The sequence below is a fragment of the Pleurodeles waltl genome, chromosome 12 (assembly GCF_031143425.1).
Source record: "Pleurodeles waltl isolate 20211129_DDA chromosome 12, aPleWal1.hap1.20221129, whole genome shotgun sequence".
Taxonomy (NCBI): domain Eukaryota; kingdom Metazoa; phylum Chordata; class Amphibia; order Caudata; family Salamandridae; genus Pleurodeles; species Pleurodeles waltl.
The window spans coordinates 167,569,444-167,583,560 of NC_090451.1; positions in this window are offsets into that span (position 1 = coordinate 167,569,444).

The window sequence follows — 14,117 nt, forward strand, 5'->3', positions numbered from 1 at the left end:
CACTGGGCAGGGTTTTAATGTGGGGATGCTAATTAAAGGCCTGGGCCCACAAGCAAGGGCCTCAATGTTCCCCCGCAGCGCCCAGCACAGCTCCCACACAGGTACCTATAATCGGAGAATTCTCAAACAATCTGACCCAGATTTACCATTATTTTGCTTTGGGACTGCATCACTTTAAAAGCGCAGCTTTTTAATCTGGACAATGGTAGCTTCTGTTGGTGTTGGGTGCCCAATTCTACCGGGGCGGTCTGCACTGCAAATGGCTGACCGCCGTTGAATGTCTGCTGTGGTGTTTTGAGGGGCATCATTTTGAGGGCAGTGTATTGCTGGTGGAGCGGGGAGGGTGGTGGGTCTGACAGTTTTTCACCTCCGCTGGGTCTGGCGTAATTGTTGTTGTGGCTGGTTTCTGTCGGTTTTGTGTTTGTGTGTCATAAACTGGTGGGCGAATTGCCCCCTCTGCAGCGGTCTGTTGGCAGACGTCACCACTGCGGTCTTTGGGAAAGACCACCAATGTCATAATGAGGGCCATAGTTTTGAAACTAAATATATCTTTCTTGTCATTAACCCAAACAGAAAAATCTAACTCTGACGTTGGTATATAGACACCATCTTTATTATTTGGACTGGTAATAAAATGAAGGCTGGGGACTTTGTTGACATGATTACCAAGGAAAGGTATTCATCAGAAATGTCCAAGCACTATCAGCAAATAAAAAGTTGCATATATAGACTTCCTTATAATTTCCAATGAAGGGTTGCTGAGAACAAATATGTACAATAAATCACCAGTCTGCAATTCACTTCTTGGGTTTGACAGCCATCATCCAAGATCCCATTGAGAGACAATATTTGAGATTGAGTCAACACTTCACAATTAACTAAATTTGATTGATAGACAGAAATTCTCACTCAAACTACATGAAATGAAATATTTTAAATATATTGATACGTGTGCAAAATAGCAAGATCACAATATTAACAGACTCTATTAGAAACATACACACAACTAGCTGAGAGACTGATTAGTGTGACCACTTTTTAGCAGCCAGTCACATAAACTATGAAGGATAATAAACAAACGTTAGTATATCTTAAATAGAGGCAATCTGTATTATATTATAATAAATGATTATTTCAATTCAAATATTTGAGTAATTAACCTTTTGAGTAATAAACCTGTATACACAATACCCAAGAAGACTGTGTCACTGAAAGAAACAGAGCCTAAACTATGGGATTTACGTTCTGTAGTCAGACATTCCCTTTGTGGTAACTGTAATATCTGTGGACAAACTGGAATCTCTCAAATAATTGATTTAGGCTTGAGGAGCCCATGCGGACAACATAAACGTGCAAACTGCAGCAGAAAATACCTAGTCTACCTCATAAAAATGCCATTCTAATATTTTCTACATAAGGATAAAAACTAGAACTAGAAAGGTAATACTAAGAACTGGAGAACATTACAATAGTATTAGAAACAAACTAGAAAGCACAAAAATGATGTGATATACCATTTCGTGTAGAAATATCATATGTAATATGAGTTGATGCAGTCAGTCTTACAAGATCAAATCCCACAGACCAAAGCATAGCCAACAAGATACTATTTGACAAAGAACAGAGATGGATTTTTAGACTCCAGTCATCAGGAACAGCTTATACTGAATTGAATCCCATCATCTGTTCAATGCATAAAAATGCTACACATTGATCTTTAATCATATGGTAAAGGCATGCATTCATAGGCACATACATAAACATGATCCATATTGATCTGTAATCAATTCTTATATACATACATAAGAAGGTCTGTAAATTGATTCAACTGATATATTTGGTTCTGCACTAAACACGTAGTTGGAGAGACTACAATGACATACCTCTTAATTTCAGTAAATACCTTTTACAATGACAACTGTAATTGATAGATATTTTCTACATGATAACATTAGAGAAAAGGAACCACAATTGGAAGCACGTATTGATAGGCGCCTCCAATAAAAGTTAGACAAATGCTTATAGAAGATGAACCCAATAAATGTAACTACTGATATACTTCATTCTCTACCAATTAAGTGTCTTTGATAAACAAGGAGAAAAGAGCCCGACATATATAAGTAAAGAGCTATGGCTATTTTATAACAACCCTCCATTAAATATTCTTAATAACACTGATGCCATTTTCATTATGCCACTAGATAGAAAACAAGACATAACCCAGTCCTTCCTCGAGTGGGGTGGTTTGATTTTGATACGCAGACTAGTTGGTGAACATATGCATAGGTGTCAACAACACATTAACGCCGGTGAGGACAACGCTTGTCAAACATGGGTCTGACAAAACGTAAAAGGCATTTCAGACACACAACCTCGTATATTGAACACATAATTCAATATTCCATTTCTAACATTTAGTGGCACACTTTCCAAATACATCTGCATTGTAGAATATCTACACCTCATGTAACAAGCATTTGCAATGCAACAGGTCTCGCATTTCTCCAAGTTAGAGCTATTAGCAGTTGTAAACTCCCAACCGGACTTTTCTTGCCACATTAAACCTATCGGCAAAAGTGCAATTATCTACGTAACAGGCAAAAGTGCAATTAACTATGTAACAAGGTTGATGTCATGCAAAGCGCTCAACTTCTGCCAAGCAAGATCGCTCTGCGAAAAAATATAAAAAGTAGTCCACAAACCGGACGGATAACAGCGACCCTCGCATGTTTTCAGTACTTGGTCGCTGCGCTCGAGGAGGGCTAACCACTGGAAAAGGCATGACGTATGCATGTCTTCCACTAATGAAAGCAAGCAGATTTTGAAAGGCAAGCCCACGAACCAATGAAAGACACTAACGTGACATGGGTGGGGCTCTGAGTCCTTTTCTAACTACTAATGCGTCTCACAAGCGAAACGCATGTGCAAGCGCATACAATGCAGGCTCGACCCTAAAAATTGTGTTCCATGTGGGTTGGGGCATTGGGCCTCCGGCAGTGAGCGCATGTCTGACTTCCCAAGGGGAGCCTGTGCAGGTGCGATTAAGAGCAGCAGGCTCCGGGCGGTGGGCTTGGTGAGCAGAAGAGAGCTGAAACTGCAGCTTTTCCTGCCTACGGTCATACCATCCTGAATGCACCCGATCCCGGAAACTAAGCAGGGTCAGGCCTGGTTAGTACTTGGATGGGAGACCAGGTGCTGTAGGCATTTTGCCTCTCGCAGACACTAGGTGCTACACGTCTTAGCTCAATTACACAGTTTCCTCGATAATTTCATTTTCCACTTTTTATTTCCTGAACTCTTTTTTTTCCTGTCTTAGAAAAAGAAATAAAAAAGAACAGCAATAACACTAAAATACACACTTTCCAATGGAAAACTTGCAATTATTCTGCACTTTACACTCGGCCCAAGCTGAAGAAAACATTTGCTCCACGACGGGCAAAGGGATCCCTAGCTAAGGCTTTGCTTTCTTGCGGTAAGCATATGCGTGAGGTCTTAAGACCAGATCTCACTTCTTGTGATGTAATTTTCTGTCAGGTCATGGGTTGTGATGCCACTACCTGTGATTCCAGGTGCTATTTCACACGCCGTGGTGTCATGTGCCATGATGTCACTTGCATAGTGTCTAACTTGGTCAGTCCCCCCACTTATTTTCTTTAAGACTTGTGCCATGAATAAGCCTTAGCCCCCAAGAAATAGTGCTTGAGCCCACTATTGGCAACCAAATGGAAAAAATCAGCACAGCGTGTCGGAAATGTGATAAAAGGATGATGATGTATTCAGTGTGGAAGAATGAAATGAGTTGCAGACACTAGTGTAACAGAGTCCAAAAGAAGAGCATTCCAGAAACAGGGAATAAAAAGAGGAAAGGTGCGTACAATCTGAGTTGTGGTAAAAGCATTCCAAAGCATTTTCCGACATTTTTATGGCACTGTAAGAGGTGTCATTAACTTAATGATCCATTTATCGACCACAGAAAGAATGGGTGAGCAGGGCGTGTGCAGAATAAAACCTGTTCAATATAGGAAAACATCCTAGCAGAGAACACATGACCCACTGTTGCGTCCTAAGCATTAAACTACAGACCTCTGTCTCAGTTTCACTTGTATTGTAAGAAGGGGCATTATTTTGCATGTTGTTTGAGAAAGGATTCCATGATGAAAGATCTTATTTTGTCAACAACTCTTAAATACTTTCTGTGGGACCCTGGTTTGACAAAAATAAAGAAAAGACTGGCCACCCTCTGCTTTAAGGCATGGCGAACATGTTGCAGATGACACTTACAGAGTGACAAAGCCTCTTCATCAAGTGAAAAAAGTGCAAGAAGAGGGCTTGCCTTCCCGTTTATTTCTGGATTTTTTAAGGTAGTGTAGAAGAGATATTTCTCCCAGCCAGAGTGAATGGAGATGTCGCCACTCAGTGGGATAACAAAGAGAGAACTCCTGCATAGCAGGAACTAATCGTCCTTGGGTGGGGAGAATGAACGCTGCTGTTCAGAAGCAGCATCTCCCCTGGTGACTCCTCCTTGTCATGCCCTAAGGAGGGGTCCAAGGAGGCGCAGCACATGCTGTGTCAGGTCAGGGTTGTTCATTGTAATTGAGTGTGTGAGAGGGGCCGTCTGATAGTCGTGCTACGTTGGGGAGGGGCTGCTGCAGCCTGTGAAGATAAGTGAATCAGACGTAACCCAGAGAATTTAACAAGCATTTTCAAATCAACGGGTCTCGCATTTGCTCGAGTTAGAGCTATTACCGTTGTAAACTCCTAACCGGACTTTTCTTGCCACACAAATGAAAAGGAAAAAATGCAGCGCGATTGCGCTGCCTTTTTTTTTCATTTGTGTGGCAAGAAAAGTCCGGTTAGGAGTTTACAAAGCTGAGGGTGGGGTGGGGGAATGCTCTCATGTTTGCTCGAGTTTTAGCTACTAGCGTTGTAAATTACTGAGTGGACTTTTCTTGCCACACAGACTGAAAATAAAGAGAGCGAGGGTGAGCTGGGCCTGGAAAAGCCCCCCTCTGATGTTGGTTTATGTTTACAGAGGGAGCTGGTGGGGAGGAGGGACTGAACAAGCATCCACACTGTTGAGGTGAAACAGGCAAATGCCAAAAAAAAGTCCCTTACAGAAGAGATAAACAGGACATAGCGTAATTAAACAGTACTTTGTGCTGCACCCAAAGTGAAAAAAGGCAGGACAAAAAGGCAGAACTGACCACTAGCAAGCAAGGATTTTTGAAGGGCACTGCAACTAACAAATCAAAATGCTGGAACTCACTCTATTGTATACTTTAGTATACAGCAGGCCGAATGCTAACGCTCGACCTAAAAAGTGTACCTGATGCACTGAGAGAACTATTTTTAAATGCATTGATTGGATGGGTACAATGGGTACAAATAAATGTATATTATTTGAATACTGCATATGCATGCATTTAAAATGTGATTCTTGCATTTTATTGTTTAATTGGTTGGCCTTCTCTGAGGAAAGTTTAGGGTAGACTGACCCCACCACGGACCCTGCTGTTATCAGGGGACTACTTCCCCCATCTTTCCATGTGCCAGGAAGCTCAGATGCTGCCTGTTGCTCTGAAGGGGGCGGGCCTCGTCTAACGCGCTTTTAAGCGCTGCAGCATTGGTGCTGCATTGGACTTTTCTGAGGCAAGTTTAGGGGTGAGTGACGTCCCCCCAGACCATGCTGTAATCAGGGGACTTCTTCCTTCGTCATTCCATGTGCTATGAGGCGCAGCTGCTGCCTGTTGCTCTGAAGTATGCTGGGCCTTGTCTGACATGCTCTTAAGTAGGTTAGCGTTCCCACTATGAAGGGCACATGTAAGCTACACCAAGGCGAAGTCCAGGCCAGGGGCAGCCTCATGTTGAGCCCGTCAGAGGCAGGAAAAGGTGGGGTGAGACCATTGCCCTTGGTTCTTCTTCTCCACCAGTCGCCGTTAGGAGGGGTTCACCAACACTGTTGCAGACTTGCAGTGTAACCAAGTACATTTTTCTCTTTTAGGTTTGTCCATCTTCTCCTTAATCTTTTGTCTGGTGGAACTCAGTAACTGGGCTATCCGTGGAATTCAAGAGGTAGTCTCAGTGTTCACTGAGAGACATTTCACCCTGGGGCTTGGAGTGGGATGCTAGAAGTGCATGTGTTTGATAGCTGTTTAGTGGGGTCTTCCGGACTTGACTGTAAACATCTATTTATACATTGCTGTCTGAGGCGGGTGCCCCCAGCCTACTAGCATTGTATGTGCTATGTATTGTGGAAGTCTTTCCTCTTGTAGTGTCCTGGAAGTTTGTATCTAATTTTGTTTGTGTTAAACATGTGGAAAAGAAAGGAAGCTGACCCAAACCTTGCGCCTCCCCACGTTGCCTCCTGAATCACAACCATTGAGGGTTTTTTGTCCCGGATGGTTGGGGTTGTATCGAAGGAGAACAAACTGGCAGAAAGAAGGTTATCCTTAACCAGGGACGGCTCTCTCCTTACTTCACCCTGTGTTTCTAGTCTCTACAAGTGTCTCATCACATTTCCGGAGCCTTGTGGCTTGCTTCTAATGAGTCTACTGGAGGGTAACCAGGCTGGGACCCCAGAGATCTCAGCCTTGCTACCCCAAGAGGGTTCCTTTGTAGGACATACCCAGGGGTAAAATACAGAGATACGCCCTAGTGCAAGCCCTGAGTGTGAGGGCAAGAGACCTACGGCTGCCCCTACACAGAAAAGATTACAGTTAATATGGGTACACAGACAGAACCAATGCTATGTTTCTCGCAGCAAATAGACCAGCCTGATCACTCTTCGGACGCTTACCTCAGTGAGTTCAATGGTATCCTGAGCACCAAACTAGACCCACTTATGTCAAGGCTAGCACTGATTGAATTTCAAGTATTGCATATCTTGGACCACTTGAAAATGTCTGCTGCCCTACAACTGGGCCAGAGTGCCTTATCCTGGGAGATACCGAAAAACACCGGCCCAGCTTTGAAACAGAGACTGTCAGTGCACACCAGGGAGCGAGATCTTTCATCTCAAGCTCCTCAGCTGATCAGGGTCCCAACTGATGTATCTTCTGCTCCCCTGGGCCATTTAGCTCCTCTAGTTAGGATATGCTGCTGGTTGTAACTCAGCCTCATCTACCAAGACAGGAATAGTGATCAACTTGCCACTGGAATCAACTCCATATGCTGTAGTTTTAGGGAATGTTTCCCTCACAGTATCTTAATAACTGAATCCACTATGGAGCTAAAAAACAAAGTGGTACACTGGTTTCTCTCTCACTCTGACTTAGGCATGGAGATTTATGGTTCAATCAATATGGTCAAGAGGGTAAGCTGGTTGGGTTCTGATGTCAAAAGATGGGTGGGTGACTGTGTTGTGATTAATTTCACCAAACTTATTATCGCTGCACATGTTCTGAATACCCTAGGCTCACCTAGATCTTCCAGAACAACCAAAATGTAGGCGCTTCTGCTTGGTTTCTTCTACACTCCTGAAATAGTTTGTCAACCTTCAAGGGTCCTGGTTTAGCAGGGATTGGTTCCTTTTGCTCATCCCATATCTACCCCACTGGTATCCCTGATGCTGTGCCTATGTGACTGATTCTCCCCGTTAAGTAACCTGAAGTCAAGGGATTGACTTGCTGTCCCTGAGTCACCCTCCCATCTATCCTGTCCACAACTCACCCCTTGGATACTCCAATTGGTAATTTGGGTGATCTGAGGTCGCTATCCTGGAATACTGCAGGTCTATCCACCAAGCTTAGCAAGAGTAATTGGGTGCAGTTTCTTGGGTCTTATCAGGTCATTTGCTTGTAAGAAACTTAGGCAGTAAATAATCTCTTTTTTTAAGAAGGATGTAAACATATTTCTCTCCTGTAGTAGTGTCAGCGCGGGCTAAGGGGGTACTGAATATTTTTGTGTCAGTAGAGTCATGTTAAGGATCTCAAATGGGGATCAAATTTGTCACAAGACTTGTCAATTTCTGGCTCCACACAGTTAGTACTGATTAACTTTTATAATGCCAAAGTAGGGCTGGGTGTGTTATCCAACCCATCCAGCTTATGCTCCACTATCTAATCTTTGGCAGGGCACGCTTCTGGTCTAGATAGGTTTATATTAGCAAGTGACTTTAATTGCCGTCTGTGTGTTTGTCCCTTAGCTCTAGATAACCACAAAGCCTAAATGTATGTTGTAAGAAGAGCTACACATGGATCACACAAAGGAGGGTACTGAGCTGAACACATTTCTAAGTACTTATAACCTTGTCTTACTTTGGAGAAGTTAGCAAACGCGGTGATGTAACGCATTTTCCCCACAGTTAAAGGGAGGGTGTTGGCATCTATCACAGACTTTATTTTTGTTTCAGCCTCTCTGTTTTTGTTCATCACTCAGTTTAACATAGTTCACAGCCCTCTTAGTGATCACAATCCTCTGTCTCTAACCACTGGTGGAGTAACAGGTGTTATTAGGCCATTGGCTGGGATACAAGATTGGCTCACTCTTTCTGACCAAGGTAGAAGGCTTAGATGGTCCCAGGTTGAACTTCTGCAATTTAAAGCATTGCTTTTTAGTGAATATTGGCTATTCTGTCTACATTTGTGTGCATTGACCAAAAGATGTCAGCATTATTGATGACCCCTGTGACAAATTTTAGTTTGCAGGATCCAAAATGGTTTGATCGAGAGTGCTCTAAGACCCTTTGGCCTTCATTATGACTTCAGTGGTCTTCTCAGAAGACCACCGAAGCCACAGGCTCCAGAAGACTGCCAGTGCTAGCGGTCTTCCGACCACCATATTATGGGTACTGAAGGATGCCCGCCACATTTTAGGCGGAAATCCTCCTGTAGTAGTGCTGGCAATCGGAGGCACAAGGGGGGTTCCACCACCTGCCCCACCCCGCCAAAAGGACTCCATGAGCCATATTATGACCTGTAATATGGCCTGGCAGTGTCCTGATGGTGAGGCGCTGCCGGCGGTGGAAATGCTCATTCACATTCCGTGTCGGATGACCTCCTCACCAGACAAGGTAAGCCGATCGGCCGACAGGGGAGGAGGGTGAGAGGGTGTAAGGTGTTGTGTGTGCCTGTGTGAATGGGTGTTGTCTACATGTGTGCATGTCAGTGTGAATGCATGTGTGTATGCATGTGTGTATGAGTGTATTGAATGCATGTGTGTATGCATGTGTGAATGTATGTGTGTATGGGTGGTTGAATGCGTGTATGAATGATGAGGGGAGTGCTTGTATGAATGTTGAGGAGAGTGTATGTGTGTGTGGATGCTTGTGAGTGAATGCGTGTATGTCAGTGTAGGTGTAGGAGTGTATGCGAGGTGCGTGAATGAGTGTATGTGGTGTGGGTGTCTGTGCGTACATGCGAGGGGTGGGGTTGGGGGGCACTGTTCTGGCACGGGGTGCTCTTCTGATAGTGGGGGTTGGGTGTGCTGTTCTGGTAGGGGGTTGGGGGCACTGCACTGGAAGGGGGTGGGGGGGTGCTCTTCTGGTAGGGGGGGTGCATATTGGGCTTGCTGGCGGGGTGGGGGAGTCATCTGACAATGACAGGAAAGACATTTTCTGACAGGAAAGAAATTTCCTGACACCGTATGTTTTCTGCCAGGGTTTTCGTGGCGGTGCTACCGCCGTGGAAACACTGGTGGAAAGTCGGCTCCTAATACTGCTGGCAGACTTCATTGGACTGCCGGGTCGGAAATGCTTATCTGTGGGTCCAACCGCCCTGGCAGTATGAGCAGGGATGTGGCGGTCTTCACCGCCAGCCCATCAGCGGTGAAACGACCACCGTGGCCCTGACCTTCACAAGACCGCCAGGGTCATAATGAGGGCCTTTGTCTTTTGAAGGCTGCCTTAAAACAGGTCATCAGAGATAGGGAGCATGTTGCTTCCTGTCAGAAGGAATACAAGAAGACCTTAGAAAACCACAGCTTTATCTTACGTAGGACCGCATGGGAAGATTTAGCTAGCGCCTGTGAAACTAGAGACAGCTCCCTATTTTGGAGGGTGATAAATAAGCTTGTTTTGCTGGCATGACTGGACCTGCTGTAAGTCACCACATTTCGGAGCAACAATGGGTGGAACATTTTAAAAGGGGTTACAACTTTGGCCTCATTGTTGGTATGGAGGACCAGGGTGCTTTAGTGCTGGGAACAGTTAGTGTTGTCTTTACTTTAGATTACGTTTCTTAGGGTATCCAGGCATTATCTTGCAATAAGTCCCCAAGACCCGATTATATACCCCCGACTTGTGTGTGGACAACATTATGATCTGGGGGCCATCCTTGATAATAATTCTCGATGCCGCTTTGAGGGAGGGTTCCCCGCTCTTGTGGTCCATCACCACCATTGTCCCGATATTTAAGAAGGGGGACAAAGACAAATCCTAATGTTATCCACTGATATCACTAATGACGCAGTGGTGAATGTTCTTGGGAAGGTACTGTTAAATAGGTTAATGCTGAGGGCAGACGCAAATGATATACTTTCTGAGGTCCAATACTGCTTTCAGCCAGGCAAATTGACAACAGATGAATGTTTAAATATATATTCAATCATAAATGGGTATACCGTTGCCTGATTAAGTTTACTTCACCTGGCATTCATGGACCTTACATTCGCCTTTGACAGGGTCAATCACCGGAAGCTGTGGGGCCTGCTCCTTGCGATGGGGATGGATCCAGACATTGTCCTTCTTTTATCAAACTTGCATGCCAACACCTCGTCTTCGGTGGGGTATTTACAGGTGGCGGATTGCAACCAGTACTTTAGTAGAAGTAAGGGTGCCCACATTTTCATTAACGGGCTTGAACATGCTCTCCTCTCAGTGCAGGCTGACTGCCCAAGAGAGAGAACTAGACCTCTCCCGGTTTTATTGTACATCGATGATGCAGTTCTCATGGTGCATACTGCAGTGGGCTTGCCATCACTACTGGACAAGTTTCATGCCTTTATGGATAGTTTGGACGTTGGGGTAAACTTCACAAAATCATATGTCATGGTAATTGGTGCCAGTCCCCCAGTTCCAATACTTTTAAGGCGGGAAATCACACATTGGCTAAAGTTTAGGCTCATTCTTTCCTCAGGGCACTTTTGATGTGAATAACAATTGGAAGCCACTGACTGGGGAAAGTAAATGCAAGCTTGGTAAGGCCACGGGGGCAGTAGCCAGTTTTGCTCAGAGGATGGGCTCTTGGTCCCCGAGAACTTTAGTTAAGCTTTATCAAACTATGTGAGTCTACAACGTTCTATATGTCTGTGAGGTATGGGGATACATGAGGGTTGATAAGGTCCAGTTTGCTGAAAATATGATTCTAATATGGATTCTGCAGGTGCCGAAAAGTACACCAGCCATCTCCGTCCATGACGAGCTTTGGGGAAAAATACATAGGAGACATTGTTGATCTCATGCCTTTACTTGGTTGGATTAAGATCTGGACTAGGGACAGCTAAATACACAGATCCTCTCTGACTGCTTGTCCCTTGATCTTGCGCATAAAATCCCATGGATCACCTACATGAAAGCAGCTTTTTCTAGCATGGGCAGAGATGACATATTTTACAATCATTATTCTCGTCATCCCCTGGAGCTCAGAAAAGTGAGGGATTTGTTTTTGGAACGTCTATCGTTGCAATGAGAAAACACAGATCTCTTGAAACCCGTGGTACGAGTGCATATGCTGCTTGAACCATTTGAGGGTATGGAGCCATATTTAGCCATTTGAACTAACTAGAGGAGCAGATTTGTTTTGGCGAGAATTAGGTTTAATCTTTTGCATCATCTTTTGGCATCCCCCAGTGGATGGAGATGTACTGGAACTTTGGGATCCTGTGGCTGCGACAATAAGTCTCCACAGGACACACTACACAAACCTTTGGAAATATTTTAGCATGCCTAGGATGTTGTTTAGTTTCATTACTGAAAACTTTGAATTGCACACAAGTTTACACAGCGCTAATGTATCTGCAGCTCCTACCAAATGAACATGTTTTATTTGCTGTTTTGTGCTTTTTACATTCTGCCATGAGATCAAGTTGTTTTAGACCCGATTGATCTTTTTGTGTTAATGGGGACATTTTTAATGTGATGTATTATCAATACTGCTTTTCTTTTACTAAATTTTAGCTTTTTTTAAATAATAGTGTGTGTTCAATTTTACAGTTTTAAGAAATATATGTAATATGATGTTTTAGATTTTTTATGGTTATACTAATAACTGAATATATATATGTATATACATATACACACCCTTCTACACACCCTTCACACACATATACAAATATACATATGGATACATATATATATATTCGATATATATATACTGTATATAGCACAATATTTTGCTACTCTAATTTATAACACTGATGAAGGAGCTGGCTCTATTCCTGCATACACATATGGAAGTGTTCTTTGCAAATAATGAACGACATACATTGTCAATTTCATCTCCCACTTCTTATTAGAAGGTGTGAGTGAATTTGACACTAATTACTGTTTCTCCTTTTTACGTTACTACAGTTTTGTGTCAGTGCTTGCATGTGTAGGTTTGAATAGCGCCTTCTTTCTTTTCATTATTACAAAACTTTAACACTGGCATTCTTGAAATGTATTTACTATGGAATTTATGCACTTACTCATTCTGCATCTCAATGCAACACCTAACAGGTAAGCAAATAACTTCCTTAGTAACGTAAGGTCTTGAACATCAATTTGGAATGCTTTATTTAAATGTGTATCTTCCAACAAACGATATTACATAACACTTTAAATACTATTTTCACAAAATGTAAAATTTGAATAGCCATTTACATTCAATCTGGCTTGCTACAGATTTAATCTAACATTTTAAATACAAGTCTGTGTTTTTAGAGACACGATTAAAAAAAAATTGTTTTTTAGTTTTTGATTCAGCTTTCACAAATGAGGTTTTTCGCTGCTCACCTGCTTCCCATTCCAACATGCTTATTCAGTGTGTCTGAGATCCCTCTCACACCTGCCTCCCTCCTAGTTTTTGATATGTGCACTGTATTTTTAGGCAACTCGATTTGACATATTTGTTTGAAACATCTTTATGCACTATTCAGATAATTTCACATTACCAAATTATCTGCGTTTACACCATTCAATATATGTCACATTGAAGAGGATGAGGATGTGGGCGCTGTCTTAATCTGTATGTCATGGAGCACCAGGGTAGTTTTACAAACCTGACTGTAAGACCTGACAGCCTTAGGGTGGTCATCCCCCAACATTTTGCCTGCCTCCCTCCATTTTTCTGACTCTGTTTTTGCTGGTTTTAGGACTCTGCACACTTTACCACTGCTGATCAGTGCTAAACTGCATGTGCTATCTCCTCTAAACATGGTAACATTGGTTCCTACCCAATTGGCATGTTTAATTTACTTGTAAGTCCCTGGCAAAGTGCACTGGAGGTGACCAGGGCCTGTAAATTAAATGCTGCTAGTGGGCCTGCAGCATTTGTTGTGCCATCCAGATACATAGCCCCTTAACCATGTCTCAGGCCTGCCATTGCAAAGCCTGTGTGTGCAGTTTCACTGACACTTCGACCTGGCATTCATAATTACTTCCTAAACCTTAAACTACCCTTTCTCTACCTAGAAGTCACCCCAAGGTATGTCTTAGGTAACCCATAGGGAAGGGTGCTTGTAAGTAAAAGGCAGGCAATGTACTTGTGGGTTTTCATATCCTGCTAGGGGAAAACTCACAAATTCTTTTTCCCCTACTGTGAGGCTTGCAACTCTCATAGGCCAGCATTAGAACTGCCCTTACATACTTTTAAGTGGTAGATTCTGATCTGAAAGTAGTAGCCCTGTCATATGTAGAATGGCCAGGATGGTAATAGAAAATCCTGCTTATTGGTGAAGTTGGATTTAATATTACTATTTTAGAAATGCCACTTTTAGAAAGTGGACATATCTCTGCACTTACTGCCATCTGTGCCTCACAGTCTGTCTCCAATCCGCACGTGGTCTGTGCTGGTTGACAGCTCCCTTGTGCATTCCATCCAGACAGCCATAAACACAGGACTCTCAGTCACATCTACATTCATCTGCATACTGAATGGGTCTCTCTGGGGTGGAAGAGTGGAGGGGCTCTCTCTTATACTTCA